We start from the raw sequence: 24,831 nt of genomic DNA, 5'->3' as shown, positions 1-24,831 counted from the left end.
CGTACAACACCTTTCCCAGAATGTCTCTCGATTTTAATATGAAACTTGAACCTGTTTTTATCTCGTGCATAATTTTGGATAACATCGATGCTGATAAATATCTTCACACATGACTGTGGGTACCTTACCATTTTTTTCGAGCTCGAAAAAATGGAATTTTCAATTTTGTCAATATTTTGACTTTGTTTTCACATGTAGGTAGGTGATGTTCTGTATAATGATATGCATTGGCCCTGGTTCTAATGCGCTCCAAAGTCGCTGTTATGTAAATATCCATCTTGAAGGAAATTATTTGTTTTATTACCTCCATCTTCTTGTTCTGCCGGGGGCAATGTTTATTTCAAATGTTGGAAATGATAAATATTTAAATGAAATTTCGAAGCGTCTCTCTCTTTCTCGTTTAATTTTCTTGTTAATTTATTGTTTTAACAAATACTTAGTAATGATTTATTTAAATGAAATTTCGAAGCGTCTCTCTCTTTCTCGTTTAATTTTCTTGTTAATTTATTGTTTTAACAAATACTTAGTAATGATTTGTCCTCTTTGTCCGATACAGAGCTTTAATTTTTTTTTAAATGCTCCATGGACAAAGAGTAAACCATAATATGTATTTTATTTAATGATGTTGAATTATTGTACTATGTATTTGTCAATAAATAAATGGTTATGTATTAAAAAAAAAAAAATATTTCAAATGAAAACAGTCCCAAAGAAAGGAGTAAACAGTTGAACATTGAGATTAACAGTTAAGCACCTTGTTCGTCTTCTCTCAAAAGTTTCCTAGGAACTTGGATCCCTGGGCAACAACGTTAACACAAAAACACAAATCTTCTGCTGAAGTCAGAACTTGGTGTACCTTAGCTCCTTGGTATCAGCTCCCAGTAGTGGTTAGGTTACTTTCAGATTTCAAATGATAAAATAGATCATATATTACTTCCTTCGAAAAAACTCCAACAGAATACAATTTTCCTGTCACTATAGTGATAATGATAATCCGTACTCATTCTATAGTAATGGCTTAAAAAGCTCTAAACAGGTAATAAGTAACACATGTTCCTCATTTGAAAACTCGAGTCATAAATCAAATTTTGAATCAATTGGATTTCATAGTACTTCAGTCGCGTATGCCCATTGAAAAAATGTTTTTTATTATTAGTTAGAACCTACCTACCTACCCATTTATTTTTTAATTATTAAAAAGGTAATTAAGTTTTTTTATGTTTCTTTTTTTTTCTTGAAGTCAGAGAGAAGTAAGTAAGGTAGCTGTTTTTTTCTCAATTTTTACGAGTCAGGGGAATGTAACAGAATGTTTTACGGGTTACTCACTGACTTATTTTGATCTTCATGCGTCTCAAGACGAGTTATAACTAATATTCTGAGCTTTAGTCAGGCACACTTGAATCTGTAGCTAAAAAGTAAGCCAACTGAAAGTTCTTGTAGGATGTAGGCAGAGTACTTTGTTTATACTGTCAGGCTAGAAATCAGTCGGTACTTTGTCTCATTATACCGATTTTTTTTTTTTTAATACCTACAGCACCAATGTAGGCATCGAGTTTCTTTTGACATTAGTGGGTTCTAAAAGAGGTAGATATAGACAACATAAAGACAACATAATATGTACCTATTGGATAAGTATGTAACTATTTTGATAAAATGCAGGTATAGAAATGTGTGGATATTATTGCCTTATTGTATTCTTATTAGATAGATATTGTGATAGAAATTAGTGTCCGCCCTACACTTGGAGTTAGACCACGCTACGCCACTGATTGCTATGTATCCTCAAAACAAAAATATACGGATAAAAATGTAAATAAAAGCTACATAAGTACGTTAACACTCATATTATTTACAAAAGACAGGTATGTATATAGGTGCATATAATTTATATAAATATTAATGTACATATCATTATAATAATAATAATCATTTGGTTTTAAACATTCTTACATGAAAACATTGAAAGCATGAAACCCACCAGAAATTCGTGTAAAATAAGTTATATCCTAACTTTATGTGAGTATGTCCTATAATTATTTTGAAGATAGCTAAACATATAGACAACCTGTTGGTCTAAATAGCTACTCAACTTACATAGGTAAGTACATAGCAAAATACTCAAATGCCATTTCGAACATTCTTAATTTGTTGATACCTATCAATAATACCTACGCGGGATCCAAGGGATTCAGAACTGAAGTCTGCAGAATCTCAAATGGTGTGCCTCACCACATTGCACTATCCGAGTTCGAATAGTAATATTGCTTCTATACAAAACAGTAGATAGCCGTGTTCCACTGGTTATAGGTTTAAAGTACATTATTACCTACCCGAGTACTCACCACATTGCACTATCCGAGTTCGAATAGTAATATTGCTTCTATACAAAACAGTAGATAGCCGTGTTCCACTGGTTATAGGTTTATAGTACATTATTACCTACCCGAGCCCCATAAAAGGTCGACCATTTATTTTCTACACTCTGGGTGACATAGAGTCGCCTTGTCGGACACCAAAACGTCGTATTTATCACACAACATAAACTTTAGCATTCCCATTCGAGTTTTTTATTAGTTTAACCCGTAGAAAAAGGCGACGACAGTAAGCGTATACCCAACATTTTAATGCACACACCAAGCTATTTTAAATATTTTCGAAATAATGTTATTCGAATAGTAAATAGGTACAGGGGGAAAGAAAATTGGCACCCGTCCAATCTTTGACAGAGGTAACAAAATAGAAGAGAGAAAAAATCGCCAGCGTCAAGTCTTGATGGTGGTCACCAAACTCCCACCGCAAAACGTCAAGACAAACGCTCCACCAGAAACAGAAGAAGAAGAAGAAGAAGAAGAAGAAGAGGAAGAAGAAGAAGAAGAAGAGGAGGAAGAAGCAGAAGAAGAAGAAGAAGAAGAAGAAGAAGAAGAAGAAAAGGGAGGAGAAGAAGCGGGGATCAATAATCCAAATCCTTGATGAGCTGCAAAGCCAGAACAACTCTTGCTCGCGGAATCAAACCATGTTTGTCCGTTTAGAGGTCTTCTCTGAAGCTGAAGCCATTGCCAGAATTGGTTCACGCAATGATGCGTTTGGTTTTATTAATTAGTTCCTTTAATTTGGAGCTGAAGACCTCCAAGATTTCACTAGGCCTAAAATACAAGTAAAAGTACAGTAATAAATATGAATCTAAGTCAAATTTTGATTTCGGAACTTCGGATCAATAAGTCAACAGAGGCATTTTTTCAGTAGGTCTGTAAAGGTTGGAAAGCTAATGATATTAGTGTTTGTCATTCTTAGTACATTTTATGTAATGGCATCATCAAATATTGAGATTAACAGTTAAGCACCTTGTTCGTCTTCTCTCAAAAGTTTCCTAGGAACTTGGATCCCTGGGCAACAACGTTAACACAAAATCACAAATCTTCTGCTGAAGTCAGAACTTGGTGTACCTTAGCTCCTTGGTATCCGCTCCCTGTAGTGGTTAGGTTACTTTCAGATTTCAAATGATAAAATAGATCATATATTCCTTCCTTCGAAAAAACTCCAACAGAATACAATTTTCCTATCACTATAGTGATAATGATAATCCGTACTCATTCTATAGTAATGGCTTGAAAAGCTCTAAACAGGTAATAAGTAACGCATGTTCCTCATTTGAAAACTCGAGTCATAAATCAAATTTTGAATCAATTGGATTTCATAGTACTTCAGTCGCGTATGCCCATTGAAAAAATGTTTTTTTATTATCTAAAAACTGACCATCGAAATTTTGACCCGATTACATTACTTTCCTTCCTATAGGATAAGGAAAGTAAAAACGAGAAAGAGAATTTTCCCGCTATAAGATGTTATAGGTAAAATATAGGTTATAGGTTTAATGTTGTAGGTAGGTATTGAAGTCAGAGAGAAGTAAGTAAGGTAGCTGTTTTTTTCTCAATTTTTACGAGTCAGGGGAATGTAACAGAATGTTTTACGGGTTACCTGACTTATTTTGATCTTCATGCGTCTCAAGACGAGTTATAACTAATACGGTCAAACTTTCTTGACTTGGCGGGGCGGAGCGCTACCGCGCTCCTTAGATTCTCTTTATGTCTTTCTTAATAAGTTGTAAGATCACAACTTTTTTGAGCTATTTGAGGGAACTTCGAAAGATCTGGTGTGAACGAGGCTTGAAAAACAAAAAGCACACTTCACCCGAAACGTCCTCATATATTTTGTAATGTGAGCTTTTTGTGCTACCTCCTGTAGAGATTACATGGGTTTGAAATTTTTGAAACTCTCCATCACTCGGGGACATTCTAATTTGTACTTGGAATTTACAGCAAACATATTATCATTAGAAACCATACCAGCACAAAATTGTAAGTACAACATTTGGTTTAATCTAAGATCAAATAAAGACTATGTAGACACAGAAGATTTGTTGGACAAAGAGGTACTTAACGACATGAAGGAAAACAGACCAAGTAAATTAAAAAACAAATTTCGTAACATTCCTCATCAGATGCCTCGTAAAAATTCTCACCTGACATTATGTTTGGTGTGTGTTCTCTACTGTTTAAGGATATCATACCAGAATGATGGATATGTGCTTTGTACACTTTTCTGACATTTTTTATTAGGTAGGCACATACCTGAGTGATGTCATTCATAAATTTATTCGTCAAAGTCAGATGAGAAATTCCTAATGTGCGAATAGCGAAGCTAGGCATATGGACCTCAGATCTTAGCGTTCCCAAAGTATAGGTAAGTGTACGAAACTGAAAATAACCTATGACATGTATTCTTGTGGGCTACACCTGCATTATAATCCCTTTGCTCTTTGCGTTGTATTTCTTTTTGAAGAGCCTTTGTGTTACGTTCTTTTTTTTTAAATCACCCCTTTCCCGATTCTTCCTCAGCAACATTGATGACTTCATTAAAATGTTCAAAACATATCTCTTTTCTTGTCCCGTGTTGTTCAATTAAATCCCTATTGTCATTCCCAATGCAGCAGAAGATTCTAATTTCGTTTTTCTGCGACTTGGTCAAAAACAACTTTGTTTTCTTCTTTTGTTTTGAAATTATTTGGTGATTTGTTTTAATTATCTAATTTGTTCATGTTTTCACGCTTGTCATATAAATCATTTTTATCGCTTTTTTAAACAATTTTATTTGTTTTTATCAATTAACTGAAGAGTATACCGTCCTTCCTGCACATATTTATTATGTTTTCATTGTCATTTTGTGTTAATTTGTTCTCATAATAATGAATTGGTTTTACATTGTTGTTTTTCTTCTCCAAAGATAAGGGTTAGTATTGCATCTACAAAACTACACATAACAGGAGACCTTTAATCATAACATCACCCTGTAAACAGTAATACTAACGCCAACTTGAATGGTGCATGTGTATGTATAAAGCAATATTATAGCAATATTCAATATCTTGGGGCAGTTTGGTGTAATTAAAATAAACAAATAAACAAGTAAAAAGAATTGTGTAAATAAGAACTTGGTTGATTTATTTGGTACCATTTAGGTTCATATAGGACTTCACTATGTACATATAGGAGGAAAATAAATCGATAACTTGTGAACATAAATATCATTAGAACTTCAATTTATTTTCAAATGTTGATGTGTAATTACTAGATTTGATGTTTCAGATATCGTTAGATACTATTTACAAATAACGTATGTAGTAAGCTAACGTTGTTATCTCATGCTTTGGGTTTTGAAAAGTGTTATTTGTCAAATTATCTTTTGTAGCAGTCTCGTGCTTTGGGTTTGAAAAGTGTTATTTGTCAATTATCTTTTGTAGCAGTCGAATGTGTTTCTTTTGTAGAGCAGAATGAACCTGTGAACTACGAGTGCTGAAAGTCTCTAAAAGATTCTATAATCTCTGTAGTGACGGTAGAATTTGGTTCAACAGGTTGAATAAATCGGGTTCGCTCGAAGCTATTGAATTCAAATGTTGTGTCACAAAGCTATAGTCAAAGTACCAAACAGTATAATAAACAAACCAAAACATTTCGATTGGTTCTTTCTACTGGATCCAACAAAACTGAGACGTCCCTCACTTTATATCTCATATTTGTAATAATTAGCTACAGTCATATTTAGGACCCATCATATGTATTTAGAGCTTGACAAAATGATTAGGTATTTCAGTTCTTTTTAGTAATTGAGGTAGGCAATAGATGATGATAAATCTAATTCAGATATCCAAATTATCATAGTTCATGAGTTCAACCATAGTTTTCATTAGAATCAAATATGATTCCCTGACAACGTGCTCCAAGAATTGCCTGATGATCAGATAAACAACATTTACTAACAAGAAGATTAAGTTTAACATTTAAACTTTTGGGGATCCTAGATTAGTACTAAATAAAGACATTAAAGAATTTCGGGTGTGAGGTGTGAGCTGGGGCAACGTTGCCAAAATCCATTTCAATAGATAGTTTTTTAAAAAATATTTTCTTATTGCTGGTTGTGGCAGAAGAACTAGAGGCAGAAGGAGAACATCATGGCTGGGAAATTTGAGGGAGTGGTACGAGTGTTCCAGTGTAGCATTGTTTAGAGTGGCCGGAGACAAAAGCGAAATCAGCAACATGATCGTCAACGTTCGGAATCGGACACGACACTAGCAGAAGAAGAAGAAGAAGATTAGGTACGAGTATTTTGTTTCAATTTCCAATGCAACTTTGGTTACCCTGTACAAAAAACATGGTAATATTACTGTTGACAGTAGAATGCTATTGTGGAATATTTTATTCCCTTTATCGATTATTTTGTATTAAAGAATTTAAAACCATACATTTTTTTAACCTACACAGCCATACGTTTATAAACCGATAGATATATTTACATTTGTGAACATCGCTATTGAAATGTTGTGTGTACAATTTTATAACTGGAGCAGGATTAAGAATATTCGAAAAAATATAAACAAGACACTTTTTTTGTCCAAATAAAAGTTGTTATCAGGGTCAAGCCATCAAGTTTAGTTCTTTGGTATACTGCAGTGAAGTTCAAATGTTCCACTGAAGGGAATATTACGAATCCTTCTTATGATTATTGACTTGGGCTGTTGGTTTTAAACTTCTTGTAGAACTGATAGATCTACTAAATGTATAAAAGTGCCTAGGTATTTTGTTATAAATATTGAAGTACCTACCAAAGATTCTGCTTGTTTCAAAAGATTTTGCTTTGAGTAGATACTTTTCAAAAGTAAGTAAGAAAAAATAGAAACTCCTGCAATATTTTCACTGCTTTTGTTATCTGTTGGTTTCCATTTGTTAGAGCTTTGGATCTACCTTTAAACTGACCGCGCGACCTAACTATTTTAGTGCCTACAAAGAGTACAAAGTTTTTATTTGTGTACCTACTATAAATGATTTCCAAGTATTTTACCTTGATTGCCTGGAATGTCGAGATCTTGAGATGATGGACATTGCTCTGAGGGTACGTTCACATCAGAGCCAAAAGGACGAAGATTCGCAGACTGAAGATTATGCTAGGCCTGATATTGAGGTGGAAATCATCAACGTTTTGTGCACCAATAAATTCTATGCCTGGAATGTCGAGATCTTGAGATGATGGACATTGCTCTGAGGGTACGTTCACATCAGAGCCAAAAGGACGAAGATTCGCAGACTGGAGATTATGCTAGGCCTGATATTGAGGTGGAAATCATCAACGTTTTGTGCACCAATAAATTCTAATGACATTGGAAGTCCTATACCTATGTTTGAAAGTTTTATAGATCTTTATATCATTTAATTATTTGTAAAGCCTGAAATGAAGAAAATAGATCGCCAATACTCCAACACAATTACTGACAATTTGCAAGACAGTGGTTTTTCACGTAAATTCCAAATAATTATCTATTTATTGAAGCCCGCCAGGATTCTCTTTATGATCATTTAATTATTTGTAAAGCCTGAAATGAAGAAAATAGATCGCCAATACTCCAACACAATTACTGACAATTTGCAAGACAGTGGTTGTCCACGTAAATTTCAAATAATTACCTATTTATTGAAGCCCGCCAGGATTCTCTTTCTGAAGGGAATATTACGAATCCTTCTTATGATTATTGACTTGGGCTGTTGGTTTTAAACTTCTTGTAGAACTGATAGATCTACTAAATTTATAAAAGTGCCTAGGTATTTTGTTATAAATATTGAAGTACCTACCAAAGATTCTACTTGTTTCAAAAGATATTGCTTTGAGTAGATACTTTGCAAAAGTAAGTAAGAAAAAATGGAAACTCCTGCAATATTTTCACTGCTTTTGTTATCTGTTGGTATATTGGGAATAAAGGGAGAACGGGCTCTAGTCTTGATTTTAAATCATTACATGAAAGTAAAATCGAAAAATCAAATCAAGAATAATAATAAACTGATGAATATTAAACAAATTAGGTAGGTACATAAGTACTGATTTTCTTTAATCCTGATCGAATAAACTACGGGCTAAATAATTCCCGGAGGGACGGACCCAGCTTGTTTAGTGCCTACAAAGAGTACAAAGTTTTTATTTGTGTACCTACTATAAATGATTTCCAAGTATTTTACCTTGATTTGTCCGTTTTTAATTTTATAGTCCTGTAAAAAAATATGGACACATTGTATACAGAAAGAGGTAGGTAGATACCTACCTAAGTTTTACGAGTATTTTTAATTACCCCACGTTTTATGAATTTGTTCATTTTTTATGACCTGAGTAATTCAAGCGTTTAGTTGGATATTATTATTAGACATTATTTAATCCCATGATCTCAGGAGCTTGAAATCATCAACTACTGTTTTGAGTGCTTTGTACACTTTTCTGACATTTTTTATTAGGTAGGCACATACCTGAGTGATGTCATTCATAAATTTATTCGTCAAAGTCAGATGGGAAATTCCTAATGTGCGAATAGCGAAGCTAGGCATATATTATGGACCTCAGATATTAGCGTTCCCAAAGTATAGGTAAGTGTACGAAACTGAAAATAACCTATGACATATGACATGTCTCTAAAAATTAATGTAGTTATTAGGTAGGTAAGTAAGTAGGTACTAACACTAATCTCCTAACTAACCCAATGAATGAAATGCTGAAATGAAACACCCTTCAAAAATCCGACAGACGACACCGAAGCGAATACAATAGTCCGTCCACTATACCTTTTATTATTAGTAATAATAAAGGAAGGACGGACTAAAAATTAATGTAGTTATTAGGTAGGTAAGTAAGTAGGTACTAACACTAACCTCCTAACTAATCCAATGAATGAAATGCTGAAATGAAACACCCTTCAAAAATCCATACGTTTTTGCTAATCCCCTATGTTTAAATAATACCTAATTTGAATAGGCAATAGAAAAGGGAAAACGTACAGAACTAGAAGAGTATTTCCAGACACTCACATTCAAATGCTGTTGAGAACAATAGACACAAGGCTTTTGGCATACGGTTCAATGTTAGTGTTAATCAGGGTGGAAGTAATGTGTTAGAACTATTCAGTGGTTTTGAGTAGTTTATTTCACATGCCTTTCTGGCCACGGCGAAAACGTGGGATTATTCCAACTTGTGGTAGGTGGTTTAGAGTGGAGTGTTGAGTAATACAAATCAATTTTGTTTCCGTTGTTAAGTGGATCCACGGTTGAAGATGCTTTTACTGTTTTGTGTGGTTATTACCACACTTACCTCTGTGTTCAAAGCTTCATTTTAACTGGTTTGTCAAAGGCTTAGAGCTTTTTTTGTGCTTTTCAAGTTCTTTAAACAACAACCGGATAGTACCTCTACGATAATTTCTCACCAGATTTCATGTTCGTTTGTGAAAGTCATTTGAGATCTTGATAACATGTTATCAGTAAGCAGTGCGTTATCAAATGTGTCATCAACAATATTTATTATTTTTCAGGGATGAAGTAAAAAACTTCTATGAACAATACCGCCATACCCAGGAACAAGCTCCTTGTCTTTGATTTCATGAAAGCGACGTGAACAATGAAAGTATTTGTTGATTTTTTTTTTTTTTTTTTTTTTTTTTAAGTGAAATAAAACCCGTTACTTGTAGCTTACCATTATAATGAACATTTTCAAAATAATGAGGGGTGACATTTTTTTTTTTTTTTTTAAGTGAAATACAACCCGTTACTTGTAGCTTACCATTATAATGAACATTTTCAAAATAATGAGGGGTGACTTTTTTCTTGTGGGCTACACCTGCATTATAATCCCTTTGCTCTTTGCGTTGTATTTCTTTTTGAAGAGCCTTTGTGTTACGTTCTTTTTTTTTAAATCACCCCTTTCCCGATTCTTCCTCAGCAACATTGATGACTTCATTAAAATTTTCAAAACATATCTCTTTTCTTGTCCCGTGTTGTTCAATTAAATCCCTATTGTCATTCCCAATGCAGCAGAAGATTCTAATTTCGTTTTTCTGCGACTTGGTCAAAAACAACTTTGTTTTCTTCTTTTGTTTTGAAATTATTTGGTAATTTGTTTTAATTATCTAATTTGTTCATGTTTTCACGCTTGTCATATAAATCATTTTTATCGCTTTTTTAAACAATTTTATTTGTTTTTATCAATTAACTGAAGAGTATACCGTCCTTCCTGCACATATTTATTATGTTTTCATTGTCATTTTGTGTTAATTTGTTCTCATAATAATGAATTGGTTTTACATTGTTGTTTTTCTTCTCCAAAGATAAGGGTTAGTATTGCATCTACAAAACTACACATAACAGGAGACCTTTAATCATAACATCACCCTGTAAACAGTAATACTAACGCCAACTTGAATGGTGCATGTGTATGTATAAAGCAATATTATAGCAATATTCAATATCTTGGGGCAGTTTGGTGTAATTAAAATAAACAAATAAACAAGTAAAAAGAATTGTGTAAATAAGAACTTGGTTGATTTATTTGGTACCATTTAGGTTCATATAGGACTTCACTATGTACATATAGGAGGAAAATAAATCTTCAGATGCAGCCAAGAAGTGCTTCAAAATTTCATTTTTATATCTAGCCCCCAGATATGAAAAGTATATTGGTTTTTTAAAAAGAAATATTATTCTTCTTAAGTATGAAGATTATTGTTTTGTTTTAGTTCAAAAATAATAAGTATAAGGATTGTATGGAGGTATTGAAAAATAACCATCTGAGCAGCGAAGCACTCAATCCACCAAGGCTACACCTACAATCCGAAGAAGGTATTACTAACCAAATGAATGTTATACATAAATGTAAGTAGGTATGTTTGGTATTATCATTAGTTAGGTACATACCTAATCCACCTTCTCCAAACTTCAGACAACAGAAGTTAAATTGAATTTATTGTAAGCAAAGATTTCACAATCACACATCATTTCTATGTGCTTAACCTAGGAATAGTAAGTAAGTAGGTATCAAAATATGATCATTATTTATGATGTATGAGTACGTTTCATTTTGTGGAGAATGAATAAAATTCTCTTGGTAATGATCACACAGGATATATCACACGAATATGAAACAATAGACATCAACATGAGATGTTTTCACACAACCAGACAAACTTCGAATGAAATCAATTCAGGAAGTTTTTGATGGATTCAACGAATGTTCATAACAAGAAGGAAATTTTCTTCAAGAACATCACCTACAATAACAGTCACAACAAGTACAATTATTTCACATGATCGGGTCTACAGTGTAGGCTCTTCTCCTAGAGTTAAATATAAATTAAACACCGTACCAATAATATCAGCACATTTGGCAAAGAGGCAGTAAAGATTACAAACAACTTAATAAAAAAAATAATGTAAAACCATGGAGATAGAACATCACCTACAATAACAGTCACAACAAGTACAATTATTTCACATGATCGGGTCTACAGTGTAGGCTCTTCTCCTAGAGTTAAATCTAAATTAAACACCGTACCAATAATATCAGCACATTTGGCAAAGAGGCAGTAAAGATTACAAACAACTTAATAAAAAAATAATGTAAAACCATGGAGACACCTCATGAAAAATTACTTAAACGTCCTAAGTGAGTAGAGGTAAGGAGATACCCATTGAATTAAATCTTCAAGAGGTCCACTTGTTTCATCTCAAAAACAAAAGTGAAACTAAAACCAGATCATGTCATAACTCAGCTGGGACTTGAGCTACTCCCTGCATGATGTCCCAACATACGTGCACTTATTTCCAAGATAAGCCCTGTCCAAGATAATAGTGTCTCCCATCCAGCATAGCGAAATGATATAATTTCTCCGATGAGATAATCATCTTCAGTGCTGTTAAAAGTGTTATATTACACAGAATTACACCCAACATGGTTTTACATATTTGAGTCTTCATTTGGGAGTTTGCCTGGAATTCCCTACAATCCATCTCAAAGAGTTGTATTATTCCTCTCTCAAATACTCTCGAATGAACGAGGATATGAACTGGGATAAAAATCTATTTTTCAGCTAGGACTAGGACACGAAACCGCGTCCTCTAGTTTCTAAAAGCCGAAGGACATTTTGTAGGCTTTTAGGTCCATGTCCAAAATGCTGGACAAGCTATTTGTAGGCCTATAACCCTCTGGGTTTATAATCTGCTGAGCGGTTTGTAAGCTTATATGCCCGCTATGAACTATGGAACCATTCTCTATTAATTTTGTAACTTTAACTACAAAAGCTACCCTGTATGTTTAAAGTTCTGGCACCAACTTCCGGAGGATGGTGGTCGAACACTTTTTGGTTTCACATTTACAGATGCCTCGTAAAAATTCTCACCTGACATTATGTTTGGTGTGTGTTCTCTACTGTTTAAGGATATCATACCAGAATGATGGATATTACTACTGATAACATACAGGATTACTTGGCAAATTCCTTAAGTCTCCTGTTACCTATAACATGGTGTAAAATTAATTAGATTTAAAAACTGGAGGGGAGAACTATAGTCATCCAACATTTTTAATGGGAAATTGATGTTCATATTAAGATGGTACATTTTATTCAAATTTCATTTCAAGAGGAGATGAGCTCAGAGGCTGATTCTCGCTTTTTATTTAGACTTTTTGAGCATGGGTCTTCACATTTAACATAAATTACGAAAACCACATAAATTTTAGACTCCGTGAATTACTCAGCTTTAGTTTGGTGGTGGGGAGATGACAAGGCTATTGGATGGGAAATTGATGTTCATATTAAGATGGTACATTTTATTCAAATTTCATTTCAAGAGGAGATGAGCTCAGAGGCTGATTCTCGCTTTTATTTAGACTTTTTGAGCATGGGTCTCTCAAAAAAAAGTCGCAAATTGGCTTCTCCACGGAAACAATCGAAAAAATTCGTCATTTGGCTCATCTTGATTTCTTGATAGACCTCACCAAGGCAAATTCCTTAAGTCTCCTGTTACCTATAACATGGTGTAAAATTAATTAGATTTAAAAACTGGAGGGGAGAACTATAGTCATCCAAAAATAGGTACCTACATACCTATCCCTGCCTTGTGCCCTAACTATCTACCAATTCGATCATACATATCCAACTGGCAATGGTCTAGTCTAGACAGCATCTCAGAAATCTCCTTTTGATTTGTCTTGGAAACAATGAGAGACGCTGATGTTCTACGTAATTCACACTGTGCCGCACAATTTAACAAATCAAACAATCATGTTCTTTGATTTGAACTCTGGTGTAAAATTAATCAAATTAGGAATGAAATTAAGAAGTAAAACACATGAGTCATTGCACATGATTAGGTTAAAGGTGACGACAAGAGAAGTCGGCAGCACAGAGGGAATAGTAAAACCCAGAGTAATAATAGGGTTAAACCTGTAGGAAGTAATTCACACTGTGCCGCACAATTTAACAAATCAAACAATCATGTTCTTTGATTTGAACTCTGGTGTAAAATTAATCAAATTAGGAACGAAATTAAGAAGTAAAACACATGAGTCATTGCACATGATTAGGTTAAAGGTGACGACAAGAGAAGTCGGCAGTACAGAGGGAATAGTAAAATCCATAGTAATAATAGGGTTAAACCTGTAGGTATCAATTAAACAGTAGGAGTTACCCGGGTACCTCCTATATCTCGATTGATAACGCACATCCTTAGTCAAACTGTTACTTCTGAAAAGTTCGCTATGCTTCCTCCACGAGAGAAATTTTGTTTGAGAAGCAATGTTCAATTTCATAATTCATATCAGATACAACTATAAATTGCTATAGTCTAACCATCAATATCAAATGAGCATGATCAATTGATCAGCATTGAAGTTAGGTCTCTGATTGAAAGATTTGTTTGTTTTTGGACTGAGAAGCAATGTCACTAAAAGATTCAACAGTATATGAAAACAAAAGTGATCTGGATTATGATGATATATACGAGAGATTCTAACTCCGAATAAAATAAATGAACATATTATATCCATATTTACGAGTATAATTGAAACCTACTTGCCTGTGGATCCTAAACGAGTGAAATGAAGCGAACGATCTAAATTTAGTATACCTAGGTGGGTATAGGAGGTGACTAGTTTTATGTTATCTAATATTTAGGTATAAAGAGAAACAAACACTGACACTCGTATTTATGAACAAGAATGATCGTTCTTAGATCAGTCTCAAGTCAAAATTGACCAATCAAATGCCTTGAGACTATGCTTAGCACGAACTTAAGAGCCAGCATTTTGTTCATAAATATGGGTGACTTCTGAAAAGTTCGCTATGCTTCCTCCACGAGAGAAATTTTGTTTGAGAAGCAATGTTCAATTTCATAATTCATATCAGATACAACCATAAATTGCTATAGTCTAACCATCAATCTCGATTGAGCATGATCAATTGATCAGCATTAAAGTTAGGTCTCTGATTGAAAGATTTGTTTGTTTTTGGACTGAGAAGCAATGTCACTAAAAGATTCAACAGTAGGTATATGAAAACAAAAGTGACCTGGATTATGATGATAAATACGAGAGATTCTAACTCCGAATAAAATAAATGAACATATTATATCCATACTTACGAGTATAATTAAAACCTACTTGCCTGTGAATCCCAAACGAGTGAAATGAAACGAATGATCTAAATTTAGTATACCTACCTAGGTGGGTACAGGAGGTGGCTAGTTTTATGTTATCTAATATTTAGGTATAAAGAGAAACAAACACTTGAGTCTTACCAAAAATCAAGAGAATGATTTGTGCTGCCGATTTCTTCCATAGATAGGAGGTAAGAAGCAAAAGAGAAAAGATAGATAGATATACAATAAGAAGAACCAACAAATATAATGTATCATTAAAAAAAGTTATTGCTCAAAATTTCGGTTCTTTCTCATCTAGTTTGCATTGTTAACAAGTGTAGCAGCATAGTTGCTGTGGTTTTAATTTGATCAGTTTTGTGAGTTTTGTTGTCTAAGCTATGATTACACGTCCCTATTGTTGCTCTAGTTGGGTTTCAATTTTAATTATTTTGATTACAGGGCTACAAATTCATGAGCACAATCTATAATATCCATGTAGCCATCATACACATCAATGCTATGCGTTTTATCTTGGTTGATATCTAGCATTCTCTCTGATTCTTATTATATTCTACTTTCTCAAAATATTGCTTTTCATTATGTTCTGTTTGCTTACTATCTTTTTCACACAGAGACAAAATAACAATGTTTTTGTTGGCGCTTTAACTAGTGAATACCCAGAATTGGTTATGAAACATGCAAAAATAACTCATCATAATAAAGTGTTTATTACAAAAAAAAAAATCCCCTTAATCCCCAGCAAATTGTTCTTTAAATTCGATATTGTCCTGTTATTAGAAGGTGATTGTGTAGGTATCTTTATTTACAGTGAAAGAAATAATTGTAAGGTTTAAGTTGAGCGTCAATGCGCGATGCTGATTATTATCTTGGTCTAGCATTTTCGTATTTACTTTAACTTTAACAGATAGTTTGAACAAATTAATTAAACAATAATGATTACGACTGTGCTGTACAGCTCCTGCTTTTGCTGATGATTTTATCTTGATCAAATCTTCTGATCAAAAAAGGATAACTTGTGAACATAAATATCATTAGAACTTCAATTTATTTTCAAATGTTGATGTGTAATTACTAGATTTGATGTTTCAGATATCGCTAGATACTATTTACAAATAACGTATGTAGTAAGCTACCGTTGTTATCTCATGCTTTGGGTTTTGAAAAGTGTTATTTGTCAATTATCTTTTGTAGCAGTCGAATGTGTTTCTTTTGTATAGCAGAATGAACCTGTGAACTACGAGTGCTGAAAGTCTCTAAAAGATTCTAATCTCTGTAGTGACGGTAGATAACTAAGGGATCTTGGCACATCCACTACCATATTGGTGGATGTGTTAAAATTACTGCATCTAAAATTGCCTTTTTGAAGGAAGAAGGATGAGGAGAAGAAGAAGGAAGAGGAGGAGGAGGAGAAGAAAAAAAAAGAAGGTAATACAAGCAAGGGGAGCACTTCTTTCAGGAAGAGGAGGAGGAGGAGAAGAAAAAAAAGAGAAGGTAATACAAGCAAGGGGAGCACTTCTTTCCTTTCTTTTTTGAAAAGGAAGAAAAAGAAAAGAGTGACGTCACCAGATTTGAGAGAGAAGAAAACTGGGAGAAATTTATCGTCCTCGGATCAATTGTCGGGGCCCCCGACCCATTTGTCTCGAGTCTGTCTAACAGTTGAGGCGTGCGAACTCCGCATGCCGCCTGACAGTGAGAAACGAGCTTATAATTCAATTTTACACACCTTGAAACTGTGCATGAAAAGGTAAAGAGAGAATTTTTTCCTACACGGTGCTGTATTAGAAAAAAAATAAACTTGTAGTGACGTGTCGTGACATTTTCAAAAGGGGAAGCTATTATAAGCCCACATTTAAAGTATGCCCACCTGTTTATCATCGAATCCAGGTCAAATCAAAATCCAGCTTGAATAATCACATACCTACTATTTCTTCAAAGTTAAAAGCTGTGTTGTACCTATGTGTAGGTATACTTTTTCGGGGGCCCCACCGCAATCTTTTGCCTGGGGGCTCAATAGATGGGCCTGCGTGTCCCCTAAATGGCCAGGACTGCGAGGGTGGAATATACGCCAGTGGTAAAACTAAGGGAGGTGAAAAGAATCGTAGAGGGGATGTAGAAAAAGGTGAGCCCCTTGAAGAACTCCGCCACTGAAAAGTGTCGTGACATTTTCAAAAGGGGAAGCTATTATAAGCCCACATTTAAAGTATGCCCACCTGTTTATCATCGAATCCAGGTCAAATCAGAATCCAGCTTAAATAATCACATACCTACTATTTCTTCAAAGTTAAAAGCTGTGTTGTACCTATGTGTATAATTTTTCGGGGGCCCCACCGCAATCTTTTGCCTGGGGGCTCAATAGATTGACTGGGGGACATTTAAGGCCCCCAAATATGCCCTGCGTGTTCCCTAAATGGCCTGGACTGCGGGGGTGGAATATACGCCAGTGGTAAAACTAAGGGAGGTGAAAAGAATCGTAGAGAGGATGTGGAAAAAGGTGAGCCCCTTGAAGAACTCCGCCACTGGACGGTAGATCTGTGATTTGATATTCCTTACCATTATGGGTGGACAGTGGACACGCCCATAGCACGTGGTATGAGTCTGAATCCACATGATATTATGAAGTGACATCCAAAGTAAACACAGTCAATTTATAGATCTACACTTAAGAATTATCACATCCATATTGTTCGTTACATTTGCATGAAAGTACCATAATATAAAATTTAGGTGTATTAAATCGCCTTCTTATTCAGCTATTAGGTTGATACTTTTTAGAAAAAACTGCAAATAACCTACTTAGTACCTATGAATATCAAATCTACAAGCATCAACAACATCATCAAGCTTGATGTTAGTGTTGTTATTTACCTATGCACGTCTGCTTTCATTGCTGTAAACATCTAAAGCAAGTCATGTTCGCTATGCAGCTGATAAAATGTCTCTAAAATTCCTCAAGTTTTCAAACATGGTAATTTTGTCAAACATAAAAACATGATCATGAAACTCAGGAATGAAGTCTTCACAGGTTACAAGATTCAATAAAGATTTCGCAGATTGCAATCTGGTCTGAATTATGACGAGGACTGGAGCAAACCTTCCACAATCTACTTCAAACCTTCTGCATCTACATCTCGTGAAATAATATATCTATCTTTTGAACACCAAAGATTATCAATGTCCAGTAGCGGGTAGTCTTAAGAAACACTTCAAGATCAATCTGAAAGATAAATTAAAAACTCTTGAAGAAGGTTTATTTAAGGCGACAGATTCGCCACAGGGGGGCATTTCTTTTGAACACTTCATATGTCAGGAACTCAGGAGGTTCAGTGCTCATCTTGATAGAGTTATCACGGAGAAGTCCAAGCTCATAAACAAGATTAATTTATTATTGCAACAGCAGAAAATATCAAATCAAGGATAGAAGAGATGTCGTACCACTACCAAAGACGTGGGTGATAGGCTGGCACTGAACATTAAACTGCATCTCAAACTCACAACTTACATCATGTACTCCTTTGGCAATTGCATTTTATACAAGTCTTAGGGCAATCTGAGCACACCTATGGGCAGTAAATTTTTGCGAATTTCCGTCTAATGCATGTGGCGTGAATCTTAAGTGAAGTCATTCGAAAATCTTCCATAAAATTTACGAAGAAAATATTTGGTAAGGACCGTAAAAAAATCCATCAAGTTGTCTGATTCCGTGTTGCCGCTTTTAGCAGTGGAAGTCTTCTGTATTTTTCACAACATGGTCAAGTAATTCCAGAACAAATATTTCAGTTCCTATAACAATATTAAAATTTCTAATGAAGATGTACGTACAACAAAAACTTTTCAGTTTATAGGCCATAAAAAAATTCATAATAGGTATACTCAGGAAAATCATACGAAAGCCATAAAAAGCAATTGCCGAAAAAACAAACCTATTCTTCATAAAGTTAGAAGTACATCATGATAATATTCCACAAGTATAGTGTGTTACACAAGTAAGAAATTTTCTAGAAGCCAAAGTAGAATGATGCCCCCTGGTAGCTCAGAGGTTAAGTGCTAGCCCAGTAATTAGAAGTGAGAGGGTTCAAATTTCAACCGAAGTATGTATAATTTTAATCTTTAATTAGGTACTTACTCAGTTACATAGGTACCTACCACATAATTATGTACATCAAGATGCCACCAAAGATGAGGTGGCTAAGAGCTGCGTAGGTAGGTTTCTTTTTTTCCCGCAAGATGATAATGTTCAAGTAATTTGGTACCGGCCTATACTTACCGATTCGTAATAAAGTTTTCTACTTTTTAGTACCCTCTATTTTATATTTCTAGATAAAAATATTACTTTAAGCATAATTTCTAATGTAATAAAACTATTTCAGTTTAGTATAAACAATAACATACCTAGATTATCTTCAATAATAAAATGTGGGTATGTAAATATGAATTATACAATACCTAATATACCTAGTGATAATGCCAGTAAACTGTGCAAGAATGAGAACCCATGCTTGATAATTTTTACTGTTTTCTCTTTGGTATCCCTGGACAGTGGATTCCTACTGCCACATAGGTGGCAGGTATTAAGTATTACCTCATTTATACGGCTAGGATGAGACTGAAAAGTCCCTTTGCCCGTTAAGTAGGAAGTCAGGCATATTATTTTTAAGTAAATAAATAAAGAGGTACCTAAGTCAATTTGGAAAGTTTTTACTTCATAAAATTCAAAACATATGGGTTCATAATCTAGGATCTGGGAGGAAAGCAGGGCCCTTCACAGCTTAACTGGGTCTCGATGATAATTCCAAATATGGGTGTATCCTCACAACACCTGTCTCTTCGGTGCCCAAAAAGCCCCACCTAGAGTGGCTTAAGTGTAGGAACCAAGGGCTTCAAAAGTGTGCTAAGGTGTCGTGGTGTAGTGCCCAAGACGCTCGCCTGGTAATCAAGAGGGCGTGAGTTCCATCCCAGCCGAGGTATGAAATTTCATCAACATTGTTTGTGAATTTGACCACAATAATGGTAGTAGTATATAGCCTACTGCTGGGAAGGGACTACATATTTAGTCCTATCCAGGCCCCTTGAGAAGCCCGGGCCGATGCAAATAGGGTCGAGTCCCTTTGCCCGTTAAGTAGGAAGTCAGGCATATTATTTTTAAGTAAATAAATAAAGAGGTACCTAAGTCAATTTGGAAAGTTTTTACTTAATAAAATTCAAAACATATGGGTTCATAACGTTACCATTCTACTCACTCTTTTGCTCTAGCTCTGTAAATTTAGGGCTACCAATTCGAGGATTCCCAAGACTTCAAGACTGGAAGAGTTCCAAGTTATACCTCCAAGAATTTAATGCTATAAAATTTCAATGAATGAAAGAAAATAATAAAAACTGAAGCATGGGTATACCTGTTTGAAATTAGGTACTCAACTATGTAAACTATTTCAATGAGAAATAAGTAAAGCTTGTAGTTAAATACTGCTAGATTCTGCTAGAATGAAACTGAAAAGTCCCTTACTCATAGGTAATAGAAATAGCCTGATAGCTAAGTACCACTATGTAACAAGTGCCTACTGGCACTGGCGCAGATCCTTTACGAAAAGAAGATATTGAATATGGATAAAGATTCTATTGTGGGATGATTATCATCCACCTATGCAAGTTGAAGTTGAATGCAGCGAAACAGTAAAATCATTAGAAATAGCTTATTAATGGGATATGAAGCCTCCGTAAAAACCAGAAGGAGCTCAAATGAATTATGACTCTATTAGACTCATGCAGATACGTCATCCCGACTGGCAACTATCTGTACAAGCATTATTACATTGTTGTTTTTAAAGCTCTAATTATGACTCTATTAGACTCATGCAGATACGTCATCCCGACTGGCAACTATCTGTACAAGCATTATTACATTGTTGTTTTTAAAGCTGAGCAAACAACCTATAATTATTATTTCTGACAATAAAATACGAGCAAAAAGATTCCGAACTTGCTTAAAAAACGCGATGCTTGGGATAAATTATCCTATAATTATTATTTCTGACAATAAAATACGAGCAAAAAGATTCCGAACTTGCTTAAAAAACGCGATGCTTGGGATAAATTATAGTAAGTATTTTATTTATGAAAAATGTGTTTCTGAATGAATTAATTTTTTAGGTAATTACCTAGCATAAATGTGCTTTTAATATTCGCCTTCACGTTGGCTCAGTGTGTAATTAAATCGATTCAAACTAGTGCACAAGTGCCCCAGAGAGTTTATAATGTAATTTACGGAAATTATCCACTTCCGAAAACTGATTCCAAACGCTATCTCCGAACAAGAATAAAGAATACAAACTCTACAATATTGGTAGCTCTTGTAAAATAAACACAACATCTTCAGATTCAGAGCATACAATGTATGAACTATCTCCGAACAAGAATAAAGAATACAAACTCTACAATATTGGTAGCTCTTGTAAAATAAACACAACATCTTTAGATTCAGAGCATACAATGTATGAATTTCTTTTTCCGAAATTTTTCAACTATGCTATCTCCGAACAAGAATAAAGAATACAAACTCTACAATATTGGTAGCTCTTGTAAAATAAACACAACATCTTTAGATTCAGAGCATAGGTACAATGTATGAATTTCTTTTTCCGAAATTTTTCAACTATGGGCAATTATTCATTTGTCGGTATATTTTAGAACAAGGCGGCATTATAGACCTTGTTGACTTGTGGCGCCCCGTTTGTTTTGACATGAATGATGATATCTGCAGAGTCATCTTCACCTATTGGTTCATAGTTTGGGAGGAGTAGGTTGTCATGAAATTTGCGAAGCATCATCTTGGTCCTTTATTTTCTTGACGTCGCTTATTTCTGTTATTTCGGTTTCACCTGTGATGTTCGCGAGTTCAGGGCCTTTTTTGAAAAATTTTTCATGTCAGAATCTTTTCAGAAAATTGTCTAGTTGCCAGCAGTTTCTGCCTCCTGTCTATTATACCTTTTGCAAATAGGTACCTACCCAAATCAAATATCTTCACCTATTGGTTCATAGTTTGGGAGGAGTAGGTTGTCATGAAATTTGCGAAGCATCATCTTGGTCCTTTATTTTCTTGACGTCACTTATTTCTGTTATTTCGGTTTCACCTGTGATGTTCACGAGTTCAGGGCCTTTTTTGAAAAATTTTTCATGTCAGAATCTTTTCAGAAAATTGTCTAGTTGCCAGCAGTTTCTGCCTCCTGTCAATTATACCTTTTGCAAATAGGTACCTACACAAATCAAATATAAAATTGATAACTCACTCAATGCGTACTACGCAGTTATTTAGGTGTCTTCTTTTCATGTCAGAATCTTTTCAGAAAATTGTCTAGTTGCCAGCAGTTTCTGCCTCCTGTCAATTATACCTTTTGCAAATAGGTACCTACCCAAATCAAATAAAATTGATAACTCACTCAATGCGTACTACGCAGTTATTTAGGTGTCTTCATTTATTAGGTGATAAATTTATTGGGTGTCAATTTTTAATTAGAAACGACTTTCCAATCCAGCGAATTCTGCGCGAAAAAGCTAATGAAAAAGGTTCTGATAAACTGTATTACCCTATTATCATTCCTTACTGATAACAACTGATAAGAAGTCCAAGATGTGTCACTACTACGTCATAAATTCGTATATTATACACATAATATTTATTAATTATGAGAACATAGATACATAATATTATATTTGATACTTTGTGTGGTACATTAAACATTCTCAAAATATTGTGTCTCTGTAATTTATTACGTTCCAGACCTCACAGTACGTTCCTCTCATGTACTTGTTAGATAATATTATATTTGATACTTTGTGTGGTACATTAAACATTCTCAAAATATTGTGTCTCTGTAATTTATTACGTTCCAGACCTCACAGAAATGTACGTTCCTCTCATGTACTTGTTACAAATGATGCCTGCTTCAGTTGCATAAATCACATCTGATGAATTGGAACGTAAACATTTGACGGTCAGATTACAACCGTCCCAAATGAGGCAACTTGGTTACTTTGGGCCTTTTAGCAATCTGGGAAATGACTTTCATCAGTAATATTCTTGAAATGGCAAGTAATATTCATTGACTTGGTAATTACCTAAGTTATAAAAAAGTGACCTCAGAAAAAGTGTCATAATTTGGCGGGCTCTGGTTATAACTTGCCTAATACAGAGGTATACAATCTGCAATGCAAAGTCGGGTTATACGTAATCTTTCCTTCAAATCTAGTAGGTACAAATGTATACGAAGGTACCTAATTTCTATTATTTCCAAAAATGTAGATATGGGTGGATATTGTACCTAAGTTATAAAAAAGTGACCTCAGAAAAAGTGTCATAATTTGGCTGGCTCTGGTTATAACTTACCTAGGTAATACAGTGTTATACAATCTGCAATGCAAAGTCGGGTTATACGTAATCTTTCCTTCAAATCTAGTAGGTACAAATGTATACGTAGGTACCTAATTTCTATTATTTCCAAAAATGTAGATATGGGTGGATATTTAAGTTATAAATAAAACAGTAGATACCTACCGATGTAGGTGTATCTCTCTGCTAAATAATAACCGTAAAAATTACTTTTTAATTATAGATTGTTGTAATTTAATTAATAATTCCCCTATTATTAATAAAATTATTGCTAGGGGATCTTGGCATATCCAATACCATTTTGGTGGATGTGCTCATATTACCGCATGCAATTATACTTTATTTAATAGGTATGTCAGTTTTCTTTTACGTAAAAATTACTTTTTAATTATAGATTGTTGTAATTTAATTAATAATTCCCCTATTATTAATAAAATTATTGCTAGGGGATCTTGGCCATATCCAATACCATTTTGGTGGATGTGCTCACATTACCGCATGCAATTATACTTTATTTAATAGGTATGTCAGTTTTCTTTTGTGAAGAGAGATTGAGGTTGATCTCTATAACTATTAAGGGATCTTGGCACATCCACTACCATATTGGTGGATGTGTTAAAATTACTGCATCTAAAATTGCCTTTTTGAAGGAAGAAGGATGAGGAGAAGAAGAAGGAAGAGGAGGAGGAGGAGAAGAAAAAAAAGAAGGTAATACAAGCAAGGGGAGCACTTCTTTCAGGAAGAGGAGGAGGAGGAGAAGAAAAAAAAGAGAAGGTAATACAAGCAAGGGGAGCACTTCTTTCAGGAAGAGGAGGAGGAGGAGAAGAAAAAAAAGAGAAGGTAATACAAGCAAGGGGAGCACTTCTTTCAGGAAGAGGAGGAGGAGGAGAAGAAAAAAAAGAGAAGGTAATACAAGCAAGGGGAGCACTTCTTTCAGGAAGAGGAGGAGGAGGAGAAGAAAAAAAAGAGAAGGTAATACAAGCAAGGGGAGCACTTCTTTCCTTTCTTTTTTGAAAAGGAAGAAAAAGAAAAGAGTGACGTCACCAGATTTGAGAGAGAAGAAAACTGGGAGAAATTTATCGTCCTCGGATCAATTGTCGGGGCCCCCGACCCATTTGTCTCGAGTCTGTCTAACAGTTGAGGCGTGCGAACTCCGCATGCCGCCTGACAGTGAGAAACGAGCTTATAATTCAATTTTACACACCTTGAAACTGTGCATGAAAAGGTAAAGAGAGAATTTTTTCCTACACGGTGCTGTATTAGAAAAAAAATAAACTTGTAGTGACGTGTCGTGACATTTTCAAAAGGGGAAGCTATTATAAGCCCACATTTAAAGTATGCCCACCTGTTTATCATCGAATCCAGGTCAAATCAGAATCCAGCTTAAATAATCACATACCTACTATTTCTTCAAAGTTAAAAGCTGTGTTGTACCTATGT

The 24,831-nt window shown here is 34.5% G+C and overlaps 1 protein-coding gene across 3 annotated transcripts in view; it reads left to right on the top strand.

The window, feature by feature from the left end:
• The window catches only part of LOC103523791 (protein apterous-like), a 56,383-nt gene that overhangs the window by 30,760 nt on the left and 792 nt on the right, over nt 1–24,831 (top strand). The gene's annotated exons all lie outside the window — the stretch shown is intronic.

This window comes from Diaphorina citri, unplaced genomic scaffold (assembly GCF_000475195.1).
Source record: "Diaphorina citri unplaced genomic scaffold, Diaci psyllid genome assembly version 1.1 scaffold85, whole genome shotgun sequence".
NCBI classification, from domain to species: domain Eukaryota; kingdom Metazoa; phylum Arthropoda; class Insecta; order Hemiptera; family Psyllidae; genus Diaphorina; species Diaphorina citri.
Note: the sequence above shows the minus strand (reverse complement) of the source record. Positions and strands in the feature narration are given on the sequence as shown.